This window comes from Uranotaenia lowii, chromosome 3 (assembly GCF_029784155.1).
Source record: "Uranotaenia lowii strain MFRU-FL chromosome 3, ASM2978415v1, whole genome shotgun sequence".
Taxonomy (NCBI): Eukaryota; Metazoa; Arthropoda; class Insecta; order Diptera; family Culicidae; genus Uranotaenia; species Uranotaenia lowii.
In genome coordinates this window covers 20,001,339-20,016,016 of record NC_073693.1, presented here as the reverse complement: position 1 = coordinate 20,016,016, position 14,678 = coordinate 20,001,339, and the positions used below count along the sequence as shown (strand labels likewise).

Genomic DNA, 14,678 nt, shown 5'->3' with positions numbered 1-14,678 from the left:
TCAAGATGCATTTCAAGATGCATTTCAAGATTATAAAAAAATTTAGACGGATAGAAAATAGAGAAATGAAAATTTTTATTTAGAAGCATTATCAGCATTATTTTTTTTTCTAGCAGCTCTTGTTTTCGAAGTAACTTTGGGAAATGGGTTAAATTCATTTAGTCAATTGTGCACTTTTTTGGTAAAACTGTAAAAGATTACAAAGATTTAAAAAATTAAGTTATAATTCAATGATCAACTTTCCCCGAGATCGCGGGTAATTTTGACTTATGAAAAAAAAGTTATAAAAGTTTTCATATTGTTCATTTTTTCAAAGTTTACAAAATACGAGAATTTCGACGAAATTTTTAAGAAACTTTCACCCGAATTGATTCTGAAATATTTCTTAAATCATAAGTTTAATAGTTTTCCAGTCTTCAAAAAAGTTCTTAAATTAAAGTCTTTGATACTCGTAGACTTTCTTCAGCGATGTCAGAAATAGTTGTTATGTTATCTATTTAAATTTCTAAAAATCGTTGTATTTATTTTTTTTTAAGCTTTTATCTCCAAATCTATAATCTCTAGGCAAACCTGACTCATTGATTTAATGAAGACAAATGAAAATAATCAAAATCAGTTTTTATTTTTCATTTAGGTTTGCTAGTTCATCCAGTCATCAATGATCGATTTTTCTCCAAATCGATCAATTTTAAAATTTTCATACGCCATATCACTTAAACAAGAGCTGATAGACAAAATCTGACGAACGATTCGAATTCTAGGGGCCAAAATCTTTTAAAAACAGTTATTTCAACATAGGCACCAAAAATGCTGTTCCCTGTGTAATGGTTCTACATGAAATTCTACTCGCTCATCTTCATCATTTTTCATTTCTCCCAACTTTCTATCCGTCTATAAAATTTTCTTATTAAAAAGGACACCACTTTTCTCCGATAAGGCTGATAAACTAATTAACAATCATAGCAAACGGTGAATTCTTCATAAAATAAAATTCTAAGATTCATCGAAACTCATCTACTTTGAATTGAATTTTGCTGTTGTAAGATAATGGATAACAAATTGGCTTCAATGTGATTTATCGATTTCATATTTTCCCCTCAATATTTTTCTCAATTTACAATTATACTGTTGTGTATGGATCAAGGTTGTCGAAATCACAGAAAAATCTGTAATTTCACTGAATTTTGAGCAAATTGTCCTCACAGAATCTGTGTCAGAAAACACAGAATTTTGAATTCTCAGATCTCACAGAATTTTGAATGCACTTTAAATTTGAAAAATGTGATAAGATTGGTAATGTTAGTTGATTTTAGCCATCTAAAATGTAAAAAAGTCCAATTTATTACACTGGGTGACAGCCAAAAAATAGTCTGGGGTTTCTCAGCTGATTTAGACTAATTTTTGTGTCCTGAGTTAGAATATCACATTCCCCCTTATTCTGCGCCGCGCGTGAGGTGACGATAGTCGAGTCGAGTCGGAATCACGTGAGTCTTGTCACCTTATTACCGAAGCCGATGTGACAGAGGTTCATGCCTAGCTGACTACTAGATTAGGATATGAACTCAAGAAGTTCATTCTGACAGACGTTTCTCACCTAAAGCGACTACTGGAATCGGGTGACTAGGGTGACTCGACTATCGTCACCTCACGCGCGGCGCAGAATAAGGGGGATTGATTTTGCTGTATCAGGAACTTTTTGAGATACAGCCATATGGCTATATACGCTTCAATATGCTAGTAATAGGAGTTTTGAGTTCAATCTATGTAATTATAAAATTAACTTATTAACAAAATTAACAAAATTTATTATCTGAAAGTAGGCTACATATTTCTATTACTATTTCAGGTTATTAATATGGCTTCTGCTCGACATTCATGCATGAAAAAGCCTGACGTTTTCTGCTACATCTGCGGAGAATACACGCTGACAGCGGACAGGAAGAACATCACAGGCTTTGTGAAGAGCGCCTACCAGGCTTACTTTACAGTCAAGCTGGGTGACCAAGATAAGTCCTGGGAACCGCACAAGGTGTGCAAAACGTGCGTGGAATACCTCCGGCGGTGGACGAAGGGCACGAAAACTTCACTGAAGTTCGGGATACCGATGGTTTGGAGGGAGCCGTCTGACCATGCATCGGATTGTTACTTCTGCGCAATCAATACTACTGGTATCAACCGGAAGAATCGGCACAGCCTCCAGTACCCCGACCTTCCATCTGCCCGCCGTCCAGTTGCTCACTGCGAAGAACTTCCTGTACCATCGTTCACAGAGCTTCCTCACAGCGACGACGAGGCCACCACTACCAGTACAGACGAGGGAGGATATGCAGAAGAGTATGAAGCACGAGATGGTCCGCAGCCCTTTTCACAATGTGTGCTTAAAGATCTTGTTCGGGATCTCAGCTTGTCAAAGACTTCCTCCGAGCTGTTGGCCTCCAGACTCAAAGAGAAAAATCTACTTGACGAGGACGCGCGTATCACTTACTTTCGTAGAAGGCATGGACTACATGGGCTACTTCTGCCAGGAGGAAGACCTAGTGTACTGCCGAGATGTCGCCGGTCTTCTTGTTAAACTCGGGGCTCCTCAATACGATCCGAGAGAATGGCGACTGTTTATTGACAGCTGTAAGCGCTCTTTGAAGTGTGTGCTCCTCCACAACGGGAACCAGTTCGCCTCAATCCCTCTTGCGCACTCCACAACTCTTGTAGAGAAATATGAAGCAGTGAAGTACGTGGTCGACAAAATTCAATATGAGCAGCACCAATGGATCATCTGTGTCGACTTCAAGATGGTGAACTTTCTACTTGGTCAACAGTTCGGGTTCATGAAGTACCCATGCTTTATATGTATGTGGGACAGTCGAGACAGAGCCCACCACTATGTTAAGAAAGAGTGGCCGGCACGAGAGCAGTTAGTACCTGGGGCGAGAAACATCATAAACGATCCTCTTGTTGACCGGGAGAAGATATTGATCCCACCACTACACATGAAGCTAGGGTAAATGAAACAGTTCACGCGCGCCCTGGACAAGGATGGGAAATGTTTCAACTACCTGTGCAAAGCCTTTCCTCGACTGACCATTGAGAAGCTGAAGGCAGGCATTTTCGATGGACCACAGATACGGCAGCTGATGAAGGACGCAGAGTTTGAAAACTCCTTGAACACACTAGAGCGCGCTGCGTGGAAATCGTTTGTGCAGGTGGTGATCAACTTCCTGGGGAACACGAAGGCAGCAAACCACGCCACACTTGTCAGCAGCATGATAGAGGCCTTCCAAAAATTGGGGTGTTTGATGAGTATAAAGATGCACTTCTTGTTCTCACATATGGAGAAGTTTCCTGAAAACCTAGTGGCGATGAGCGACGAGCAGGGAGAAAGGTTCCATCAAGACATGCGCCAAATGGAGGAGAGGTACCAGGGGAGGTGGGACGCAGTCATGATGGCGGACTACTGCTGGTCGCTGAAGAGAGACAACCCAGCAGCTGCTCACAAACGGGAATCGAAGAAACGGCGATTTATGCCGTAAACTCTAAACTTTTGTGTCTCGTTACGCTCATTCTTATACTAATATTATGCTAATATGCTTATCAAATTTCTTAGATTAAATAAAAACTGATAGAATTTGCATGTATTGACTTTTATTTCTTAACAAAAACCGAGAAAATCGTCAGGGGTTTCTCAGCTGAGGAATCGCAGAAATTTGTTTTTTGGCGAAAAATCGACTTTTAAAAATTTATGTATTCTAATATCCTGACCTGATTGAACAAAACCATGGTCATTTTCGGACTCAGGGCGTCAATATTAGTCTAATTCAGTTGGAAAACCCTGGACTATTTTCAAAAAATCTTTTTTTGTTACTTAGTGTTATCAATATTCAATAAAACTGAAGGAAATAAATCCCAGAAAACTATCACAGAAGTTTTGGGTAAAATCACAGAATTTTTTTTATCTTTAAAACACAGATTTTTTTTTCAGCAACCTTGGTATGAATGCCTGTTGTCTCATGTCAATTTTGCCTTTTAATGAACCAAGTGAACATTTCACTGATCGTTTCCAGTTGAATAGGTTTTGGAAGAATCAAAATATGTAGGTACCTACATTTTTTCGGCTTTTTCGAGTAAACATATTTAAATTTGATCAATAAAATTAACAACTTAGTATGTAAGATTATTTAAAAGCAATTAAATCAATTAAAACGAAATCGATCTAAACTCACAAAATAGTTTTAGAGCAGAGTTTCTGCATCAACCCTGTCAATCAAGAAGGAGATTTCCGTTTCGGAATACATACAAAGTTGCAAAGTCCGGTAAACTGAAAAGTGGACCACTTAAACCTTTTCTCGGGCACTTTACCTATTAAGGTGTCTAGTACTTACGTTTGTAGAAATATGCATCAAAATTATCTTTGTTGCTGAGGTTGTTTTGGCGCGCCTACTTTTTCAGCTTTGCAGACTTAGGGGTGTTGATGTGTACTGGAAAATCTGATGTTATGCGGCTACCGGTATTGTGCTATTTTTCGACTATTTCTTCTTCTGCTACCTTCTCTTGCACTCACTCTTCCACACTAGCACAGCACTTATTTTCGATTCTACTTTCCGCTAGGCCACACTGATCTTGTAAATGGAAATATTGTACTTTCTGGGTTGTTGTTGACGTTGGGTACACCTCTGTCGTACCCTCACTCGGACTCGGACTCGGACTGCAGCCTGTTGATGGAATTTTGCAATGGGTATATGGGTATGGGACTCTTTTTCTCTACTTTCATTTTGGTATGCTCTGCAAATTGCGCAGAGACCTAGGAGGACACAAGTTTTGCACACACAGTTGACACCACCGTTCGTGATTCGAGTTCGTCCGGAGTAGTTTGTTGCTGTTTTCGTCACTATACTTGTCTAGAGAGGTATTTACTTCTGTTGATTCAGCAACTTTCCAATGAATCCACACCAATCACGGTTTGGACTGGGAGGAAAAAATCTACAACATACAGACAAACAGGTAAAAACACACAAATAAGGCAGCAGCATTACACATTGCAAACTATTTCTTGAGGCCTGGGACTGCATTCATTTGCTCGCAGTGCAACTTCTTTTGGGCCGAACGTGCTCTTCAAAAAGCCCAAAATGGACGTAAACATGTGGTAATGGAAAAAGCGGCTGAAGGATAGGAGGTCTAAAACTTTTGCTGATGGACAGGTCATGGAACTGAACCATTTCTGGTGCTGCTGGTTCCAGCTTGCCCAAAGGTTTGCGGATGTTTTCAGTTCGATTCGGATGGTTGGAGTTCCGCTAAGTCAACTTTTTGGATACACTTAATTTGAAAATTTGAAGAAAAATATAAGCCTTAGTTAAACAAAAACAAATGGAAAGTAAAAAACTCCATTTGAAAATTGAACTTGATCGTGAAAATAATTAAATTCCAAATGTTATGAAATATAAATACTTTTGATGGTATTTAAAAACAATCGTATTTATTCAAAAATTTAAACTTTTCTAGATTACCTACTTCAAATGATAAATTCTTCCACATAAACTTTCATGATTTTTTGCATAAAATTTGCTCGAAAAATTTCGTTTTGGAGGCATAAATGAAAAACATTACAATACAATTGGTTTTCTTTTGTTTGATTTGCCTAATAAAGGGAATGAATCCGGGCTGTTTTCTTTAACCTGAATTAATAGTTCATTGTAACTGATAGGCTACGTTTAAGTTAATAAATTACAAATTACAAATTACAAATTACAAATCAAGGCATTTTTCAATGAATTCCGGGAAAACGGGCCGGGCCGGACAGTACCCAAATTTTATATTAAATATCCGGGCAAATCCGGATAGAACAGGGCAATCTGGTAACCTTATCCATGAGTATGTACAAATTTAAGTTATTAAGGAATGTATTCGGAAAAAAATAACTTTTTAATGCATGGATGGAAATTGATGAAATTTTCAGCGACGCTGCTTAGTAATGTAATGTTTACATTTGTACATTTTTTGTATGTTGTGTCAAGTGGTTTTCGAAATAGCGTCCAATGAAGAAGTTTATCGACTTTAAGTATCTAAGTGCTATGCATGGAAAACAAACACATTTGGAGGCAGTTTTCTGCCTGATCATCAGCCGCCCCAAGTACTAGACATCAAATCTTTCATTTTTTTCTTCTTGTTTATTTCCGAAACTACCGAAACATCCAGGCAAGACTTGTCAACGAAAAGTTTTTGGGTGGAAATCTGCAATGGGTTCGCTAAATGGTTCAGTTTGCTGTCCACCACGTTTTTTTTTTAAATTTCTCCTTGCTAGCGGTTCAAATATTTTGCGCTCGGTTTGACCGCCGAATTTTGTTTAATTTACCGGTGGGCAGTTTGTTAACTTTGTAGAAGTTAAGTCAGGCCTGAACTGGACGAACCAGACAGATTTATTGATCTTTTTAAACACTTTTTTAATAGAAATTTTCGAATTGCGTTTGATAAAACCTCTCATATTTCCTAACCTAATGGTAACCTATTCAAATGAGAGCACACTTTTAGATCCTCTAGGGCTCTTTAAATGATTTGCCATATGAACTTTGGTTGAATAGTTGATTTCCAGCTGTATTTTGGTGTCCTGGATTTTTCTCGATCCTACCCAAAAAAATTTTTCAATGTGTTTCTGTATTGGACGCTTATTCAAAAACCACTTGACATATTGTCACCAAATTTTTTACACGTTAAAATTACATAACTAGGTAGCTTTACTGAAAATTTTATATATTTCCACCCACGAATTCAAGAGTTATTAATAAAACAAAGTGATGCATTTTTTTCGAATACATTTCTTACCAGGTCATTTAGGTTCCTTCTCTAATTTTTTATTAATGTTGAAAAGTTATTTTCCAGGAAAGGTTTTGTAAGTTGATTGAGAAAGAAGATTAATGTCTAAGCTCTTGTTTAAAATGCATTTATTTTATTATTAAAATTTTTAAAATTAGCTAATTCATCGCTATTGAATCAGGGAGAGCCAAATAATAGAAGATATTCGACTCTATAGAATCTTTGAAAATATGCAATTTTAAAGATCACTTTAATTTAATATTTTCTAAATTTAATTCAAAACAGAGTCCGAAACCATGTTGAAAATTAATGTTTTCGAAAATTTTACCACCTTTTTTGGTAAAGTACAAATACAAACGACCTTAGAAAAAATGTAAATTTTTGGATTCAATGCAATCAGATTTCAATAGCAATATTTTGGTTTTGAGTTCAGAGCTTTGTTGAACATTCTGGAATATTAACTTTGAACCAAACTTGAAACTCAGAAAAAAATGAGAACTTCGATTTTGTTTTCACACTTTTGAAAAGATGTAATATTTAAAATTGAAAAAAAAGAATTCAAATTTATAACTGTAACTAAAGGACCGAATTCAAATTTCGCAATTATACTTGAGATTTAGAATTAATTTTTAAATAGAATATTAAATCAGATTTCATATTTGTCAGAATTTGATATTTCTGATTTAGAATTGAGGCACAGCTTTTCAGAATATTAATTATAAAACATCTTAAGAATGTAAACACTTCTTTCAGTTTATGTAGGTATCTAGATCTTCACTTGAAATTTGAAATATCAACTATTTTTTATGAAAAGTTTCGAAAATAAAAACAATATATTATGTTATTTTGAGGTTCGTCAATTCTGTTTTGAATTTCTTCAAATTTCTCAAAACAATACATTGGTAATTTCAATAAAATTTGAATTTTTAATCCTTAAGTTCGATCTCAAAATAAAAAAAAGAGTTTTGAATGAAAATGAAACGCTTTTTTATTGAATGTTCAACGCATCAAAAAAAAAATGTATGTGGAAATTAAAAAAAATATGTCAAATCAAAGGATATTTTAGTCTCAAATTCGATGTTAAAATTGAGTTTTGTATAAAGATCCTCCAAAAAATAAATTCCTTAGCACGAGTTGTAGTGTTAATCTGCTTATAAAATCTTAAGCTGAACCGTTTATTTTTTAATTCAATAGATCAAAATTCAGTTGAAAATTTCAAATTCAGTATTTTTAGTTCAGTGTTTAACATAATGACACAAAAAAAGGTTGTAATATTGTTATTTTAATCACATAACTGAGAGAATTGAATTGATCATTTTATGATACCAAAATATTAGAATTTTTTTCGGGATATAAATTAGAACAAAAGTTGAAATACAACTGTAAAATTTTAAATGTCGAGGCTAGATTAAGGTTGCCAGAATTTTTTCAGCACGTATCCGGGTCGTTCAAATCCGGGCAATTTTATATAAAAACCTGGAAAAATCCCGCAAAATCAGGGCAAATTTTGTCATAACTCAGAAATAACTCAATAAAAATCTAGAAAAAAAAATTGAAAACAAGTTTTCGTCAAAACTCATCGATAATTTTTAGATCTTATTTTAGGCTTCTAAAAAACTTTTCATAATAATTTTATTTAAACTTGCTCGAAACATTTCTTTCAAGCGGCGTGAATAAAAAAAAATTTCAACACAATTTGTTTTGTTTTGTTTGATTTGCCAAGTAAGGTGAATAAATCCGGGCAAAATACGGGCATTTTTGAATGCAATTCGGGCAACCGGGCCGGGCAGTACTGTTCCCCAATTTTGTATTAAATATCCTGACAAACCCGGAAAAATCGGGCAATTTTACTTCGGGCTAAGCTTAGGCTATAGCCGGGATAGTTATCAAAAATATAACTGCATTGCCAAAGTTGGTTAGCATATTAAGGATAAATTTCAGAATCATTTGAAAAATAAAAATAGCAAAATTGAAAAAAAAAAACAATGCTTAAAAGTTTTGAGTTAGCAAATTTTAAATAATTAACTCTTAATCATGCTAATGGATGCATTTTGCGTTTCTTGACCTCGTTTCGATTAGCTTAATCTTAGCCCCAAATTTAACTAAAAAATACTCATCAACTCAAGACTCATATTATGAATCTTTTGAAATTTTTTTTAATAGAGTTATGCGAATTTTTATGGCTTAATTTAAAAACAACTTACTTTGGAAAATTTTTGGGATCCCGAATTCAAAGCTTTTGTCATATTTATTCTAACAATTCTAGCTTTGGTGATGTGACATTTCTGTGAAATTTATCAGTTTTGAGCAACATCAGTGACCAACTCATGAATAACCAAACCTACATAGAGTTCAAAAACTGTTAATGATTTTTTTACTATCCTGCATTCTATCTAGGATTTTATTACTTTGCGTAAATATTTAGGATATAGAGTTACAATGCTAAAAAAAAAAATTTCACATTTCTTAACCCGTTTGTCGTCCACTTAAAAAATGTCTAATTTATGAAAGCCAAAATATCAACAAGAAATATCTTTTAGGCTCTAAAATTCGGCTAGGAAACGAAGAAGAATATGGTTGTAATCCGGGATAATTTTGATAAAAAATTCATCTGAAAATTGGTTTTTTGACTTTTTAAATTAAGATGCATTTTACATCACCCACCCTTGGCAATGAACGTGAACATGAATCACTTATGAACGTTTTTTGACTTTTTTTTATGGTATTTTAATTTGTTTTACAAGTTTGTTAAAGACTCCGTTTGGTTCGAAACTGCTTACTAGCGGTCTATAAAGAAGTTAGTTATTGATTTGGAAACAGTAGGGGAGAATGGGAATTTGATCCCTCTTGATTATGTTCATTATGTTGAAAAACATTTGCAGATCGCTGTCTTTTGCATTTTCTGACAGCGTGTAATTTCAAGTTTATATGATGCAAAAGTTAGCTCGATACATGAACCCTTAGATGAACTAAGTCTTTTCGTGGGACTAAAAAAAATTTGCAAAAATCATGAAAAATCTAAAGATAAAAGTTTTATCGACTTTTTTAATTATATTATTTTTTATTTCACAGTTTATAAGTGTCAGACAAAAAGAATTCTAAAAGTTTGTTTCCTTCTCTATATTCATTATTCATTGCATACTTAAAGGCGCAATTTTCTAATTTTTAGATAACACCCTTTATGTGAGTCTTCTCTATCAGGAAATTATTGGATGAATATCAGTCATTGGATAAATTTTAATAATTTCGTACCGTCAAACGGGGCATCATGCAAAAGCAGGTTTAGATGCAACATTTGTATACCACAAAACTCATTCAATTTTTATTTCAATATACTGTAATAAAGTTATCATTGAATGTGAGCGTCGATGTGGTCTAGCGGATAGGCTGGCGCGAGTCTGGTTTTGGTATGCCAGGCGTACTGGGTTCGATTCCCGGTATCGGCAAGAAAACTTTTGGGTTCGAATCCCATAAGTGGCTGACAGGTAAGATGTGTTTCCTATAATAACTGACTATATAATAAGAATGTTCAATCAGTTGCCAGCTGGCCAGGTATATACACGGATGCCGGAATACCTGTAAGTAAACTAGCCCACCTGATTGAATCGTTCTTCCAAAATACACCTACATCAACACAAATACATCCACTCCATAACAGTTCATACGAAGCCATGGGGTCCGGGTATGGTGTACGTTGCATTGGAAATTTGTCGAAGTTAATAATCTAAAGAATGCATGTGAGCACATATTTTGGCAGAAACTGCGGTGAATCCGTGCACCCATGGTGGATAACCAACATACAACATACAACATACATAAAGTTATCATTGAATGATAACAAATTGTATGTCATCATAGTTTTTAACGTCGTGAAATAGTTTTCTAAAGTTTTTGATTCTCATGAAAAATTAAAAAATCGAGCAATAGATGTTCAAGTTTTTACATTTTTCGATGCCGTAAAAAACTTTACCTCGTATGACGGATTGGCTTATTGATATCATCTACAAAACTTATATTGCTTTCATTATCCAATACCAACACATTTTTTTCGGACAATCACCAAATTTTCTTAAATAAATATTTTTATAATTCAGTTAGCTGACTGGGGCAAAAGGCAACAAAATGCAAATCAGAACTAAAACTCCTTAATCGCGTTTTCATATGCTAGGATATGATTGTTTTGCATTATGCGTTTGTTAACATTAAAACTTCATCCATCCTAAGATATTTTTACATGATTTAAGATAATAGAATATTTTGTAGTATTTTTTACCCCTAAATGTATGCAGCAGATTTACACTTTTCTCTTAAAAATATGTTTGACAGAAAAAATGTAAAATTTATATTCGATCAGAACCAAAAATTACTACAATTGGTGCTTTATGCGTTATGACATCACAAATGTATCAAAAACTTTAAATTTTCTAACTTTTTAATTTGATTTTTAATTAATTACAGAGTTTGTTGCAACTTACCCCTTTTTCTTAGAAGGGTGAAAATCGCATGTTTTTGTAAATTTAAAAGTAACTGGTAAAACCAATAATTATTCTGACTACGTCAGTTTGGTGTCCCATCAACCTTAAAACTTTTGATGTACAAGAGGTATGATTATCTGTAAGCATTAAGATTTTAGAAGCCATTGAAGTTGAAAAGTGTTGCATGTTGCCCCAGTTGACGGTACTAAGCAATTATCAACATCCATTCAGAAGAAAAATATATTTTATGAGACTCGAGAGATCAAATGAACTCATAACATACATTTTTGAAAACTTTTTCTTGAAAAAATTGAAAGTTTACTATTGCCTTAGAAATATGGGTTTAAGAAGTTCATATTATACATAAACGATTGACATATAGGACAAAAATTTTTATTATAATTTTTTCGTTTGGGAAACATTTCAAGTGAAAAAAAAGTTCTTCAAGTCACATTTTGTAAGATTTCCCAAACAAAGTGCAATAACTCAAAAAAATTTTTTTTTAAATTTTATTGAAAAAACAGTTATGTTGTTTTGTTCTATTCGGAAAATTTTTATAGAGCATTTGATCTATGTAAGACATTCTAGTTTCGAGATATGGCTGAGGAATTCCAAAAAAGTGCAAAAATTTCTTAAGTGAATTTTTATCTATTCTAACAAGTTATCCAGAAGACAAGAGATAATATAAAACAAAAATTAAATGCCTGTTGGAATCCAGAACCCCAATCAGTCACAATCAGCTGTTTCAATCTTTGAGCTTTGGAAAAAAAAATTACGTTGCTTTCTGTTATCAACGGATAAAGGAAGACACAAAACTGTGTATTTAAATAGAGGGAAGACATTTTCAAACAATAGTTTGTAAAAAAAATCGGTTTTCTTCAAATGTGAAATGTTAGTCAGAAAATGTAAAAAAAATACAAAAGATTGGTTTCGAATATCACGGATAATTGAATTCCAAGTGTAGGAACCCTTCAATAGATTTGTGAAATCCAGATTTGGAATATTGACAATTTACAAAAATGTACACCTGAAGGCCGAGTAAAAAATTATCCAAAAAAAAAACTTAAATTTATGAAAAGAGAATCAAAAATGCAAAATTGTAGAAGGCAAATCAAAAAATATTTGATTAATGAGAATTGTAAAATGTGATTCAGATTCAGCCACAAAAACTTTACAGTTAGTGTTAAAATGAAATGTTTTAACGAACTATACCATGTTGAAGTGAACCCAAGCATATCAGTCAAATGAATGTTGCTCAAAATTAAGCAAATCTTTAGAATCAAGAACAATTCATAGAGAAGGATGTTAAACAATCTTCCTTCCTGGTTTAAGTTTATCAACCTGCATCCTAATTCAACCAAAAACTACGAAACTAATTGGCTTTATCCTTAAGCTTATGTGGTTTTCGAGAAAATCAAACGAAGTTCAAACCTCTTTTAAAACCATTATGTTAGTTGCTTCCTTCGGCTCCGGTCACAAAATGAAATCGATCAAAAAGTCATTAAAAATCGATCGCTAGAACACACGGAACCATACTCAACTGCTACGAAAAAGAAAAAAAAACAAATCGAAAGCCCATTCCACATGACAAGAGAATTAATTAGCTTCCAGCGAAACACACTTAACTATCGACATACAGCAGGAGCAGGATTCACCAAGCGGAATCGATCGATGATTTCCATATGTGGTTCGGTTCCAAGGGCCTCAATCAAAGCTTCGTTTACTTGAACAACATAAACTTCCTTCGATAGTGTAAAAAAAAAAGAGGAACAAACTGTTTTAAACATAAGATCACTATTTTTGTAACATAAACAATTCCATTTCAAAACACTTTTTAACCTTCTAAGCAGCGTTACAAAACAAACGTCAGCAATAATTCAACAGCAACGATTTGTTGTTTTTCCGTTTCACTGTCTGTCCATTTGAATTTTCCCAATTCGACCCAAAAGAAGCTGAACCCGAGAAGGTGGTGACAGACAAAACGTGGCGAGCATCATTTCCCGACACTTGCTTGCATTTGCGCTGAAGGACAAAATCCGCGCCGCCTAGTCCGATTTATTTTGTTTCTGGTTGCAAGCACGCATCGGAAAGTCAAAACAAAACATGTTTGCAATTGCAGGCCCCAAAAGTGGACGAAACGCAACGTCTCAAAATGTGGCCATTTTTCTTTTTCCTACGCAAGCCACCAGCCACAACCACAACACACCGACTGCCGAATGGTCGAATTGACCAACCGAAAACGAAAAGAAACAACACTGTGTGCCGGAGCTTTGCAGTAGTCAAACACTATTGCCAATATATCGTCGCCGCAATTTTGCTTTATATGGATGAGCTGCTCAAAATTGGAAATAAACTGCTGCTAGTAAATAGCAGCTTCGTATTACAATTCATAAGCCGATCGATCGGTCGTACCGTCAGAATGTGATCGCGTACGCCCCAAAACTCCGTTCCCGCGACACGACACCGAAACCGCAAAACACGTGCTCACTGACTTGTGGCTCTAGAAAGACTGAACCAAACGCTTGCCGAGTGCGGGCGTTTTGCGTCAGGCGTACGATACGAGGCGCGCGCGTATCGTTCGGCCCGGCAACCGTTTGTTTTCCTGATCGGTTTTAGGAAGGTGGATTCGGTTGTTGATCCTCGGTTGTTCTTCGGTAGATTGACTGCCTTCGATTTTATCGATCAACTTGGTGTGCTCAAAGTGCGAGCATCTAATTAGCACTTTCCGATTAGCTATTCTAGATCAGCTGCTAAGAATCAAGGGTGGAGTCGTAGGGAGGTTGTCTGTTTTGTGCCAAGAGAGCCACTCTTGCTTTGAACAGTAAGATTTATGGAAATATAACAGAGGAAATGATTTTTTTTAAAACGTTGTACTGTCAAACATACTGCAACATTGTGTCTTCTTTCAAGTTATAATTCACTAGCTGATCTCATACGAACTCCGTTTCGCATTAACTTTTAATATGTTATGAGGAGATTGTGTTTGAATGTTTGTTGAGATGTTTTTTCACGACGATATTGCATAAAATATTAAAGAGTATTTATGAACGATCCTTTTGCTTGTCTATCAAACTGAAATTCAAAATAAGAAAATGATTGATCGTCTAACAGAACACCCGTAGTGTTGCTCTTTAAAGCTTGAAGGTATGAACCGTTTCAAATAAATAGTTATCATAAAGAACACCCATGTACGAATTTTCGTCTTGTTCGGATGCATAATAACGAAAATATTGCAAAATAATCAACAGTTCATATCAACGACCTCTTTTTCTATCGTCGAATTCTCGTCTCGATCCAATGCAAAGTAAGACAATTGTTGTAAAAACATTAATCAGACGACCCTTTTCCTGAGCAGCAATTATTTCTAAAACATTACACAGTTTATATGAACGACCCCTTTTA

General features: G+C 34.7%; 1 protein-coding gene across 4 annotated transcripts in view; it reads right to left on the bottom strand.

Moving 5' to 3' along the window:
- Nucleotides 1-13,807, bottom strand: part of LOC129756205 (pancreatic triacylglycerol lipase-like) — a 66,793-nt gene extending 52,986 nt beyond the window's left edge. The window contains exons 1-2 of one of the 4 annotated variants that reach the window (XM_055753008.1): nucleotides 13,689-13,807; nucleotides 4,377-4,706 (exon numbers count right to left, since the gene is read on the bottom strand). The gene's annotated coding sequence lies outside the window, so the exon portion shown is untranslated. Of the gene's footprint in view, nucleotides 1-4,376; nucleotides 4,707-13,453; nucleotides 13,474-13,510; nucleotides 13,535-13,660 lie in introns of those variants that run through there. The other 3 variants (XM_055753010.1, XM_055753012.1, XM_055753011.1) reach the window with 3 other exon arrangements.
- Nucleotides 13,808-14,678: the final 871 nt, after the last annotated feature.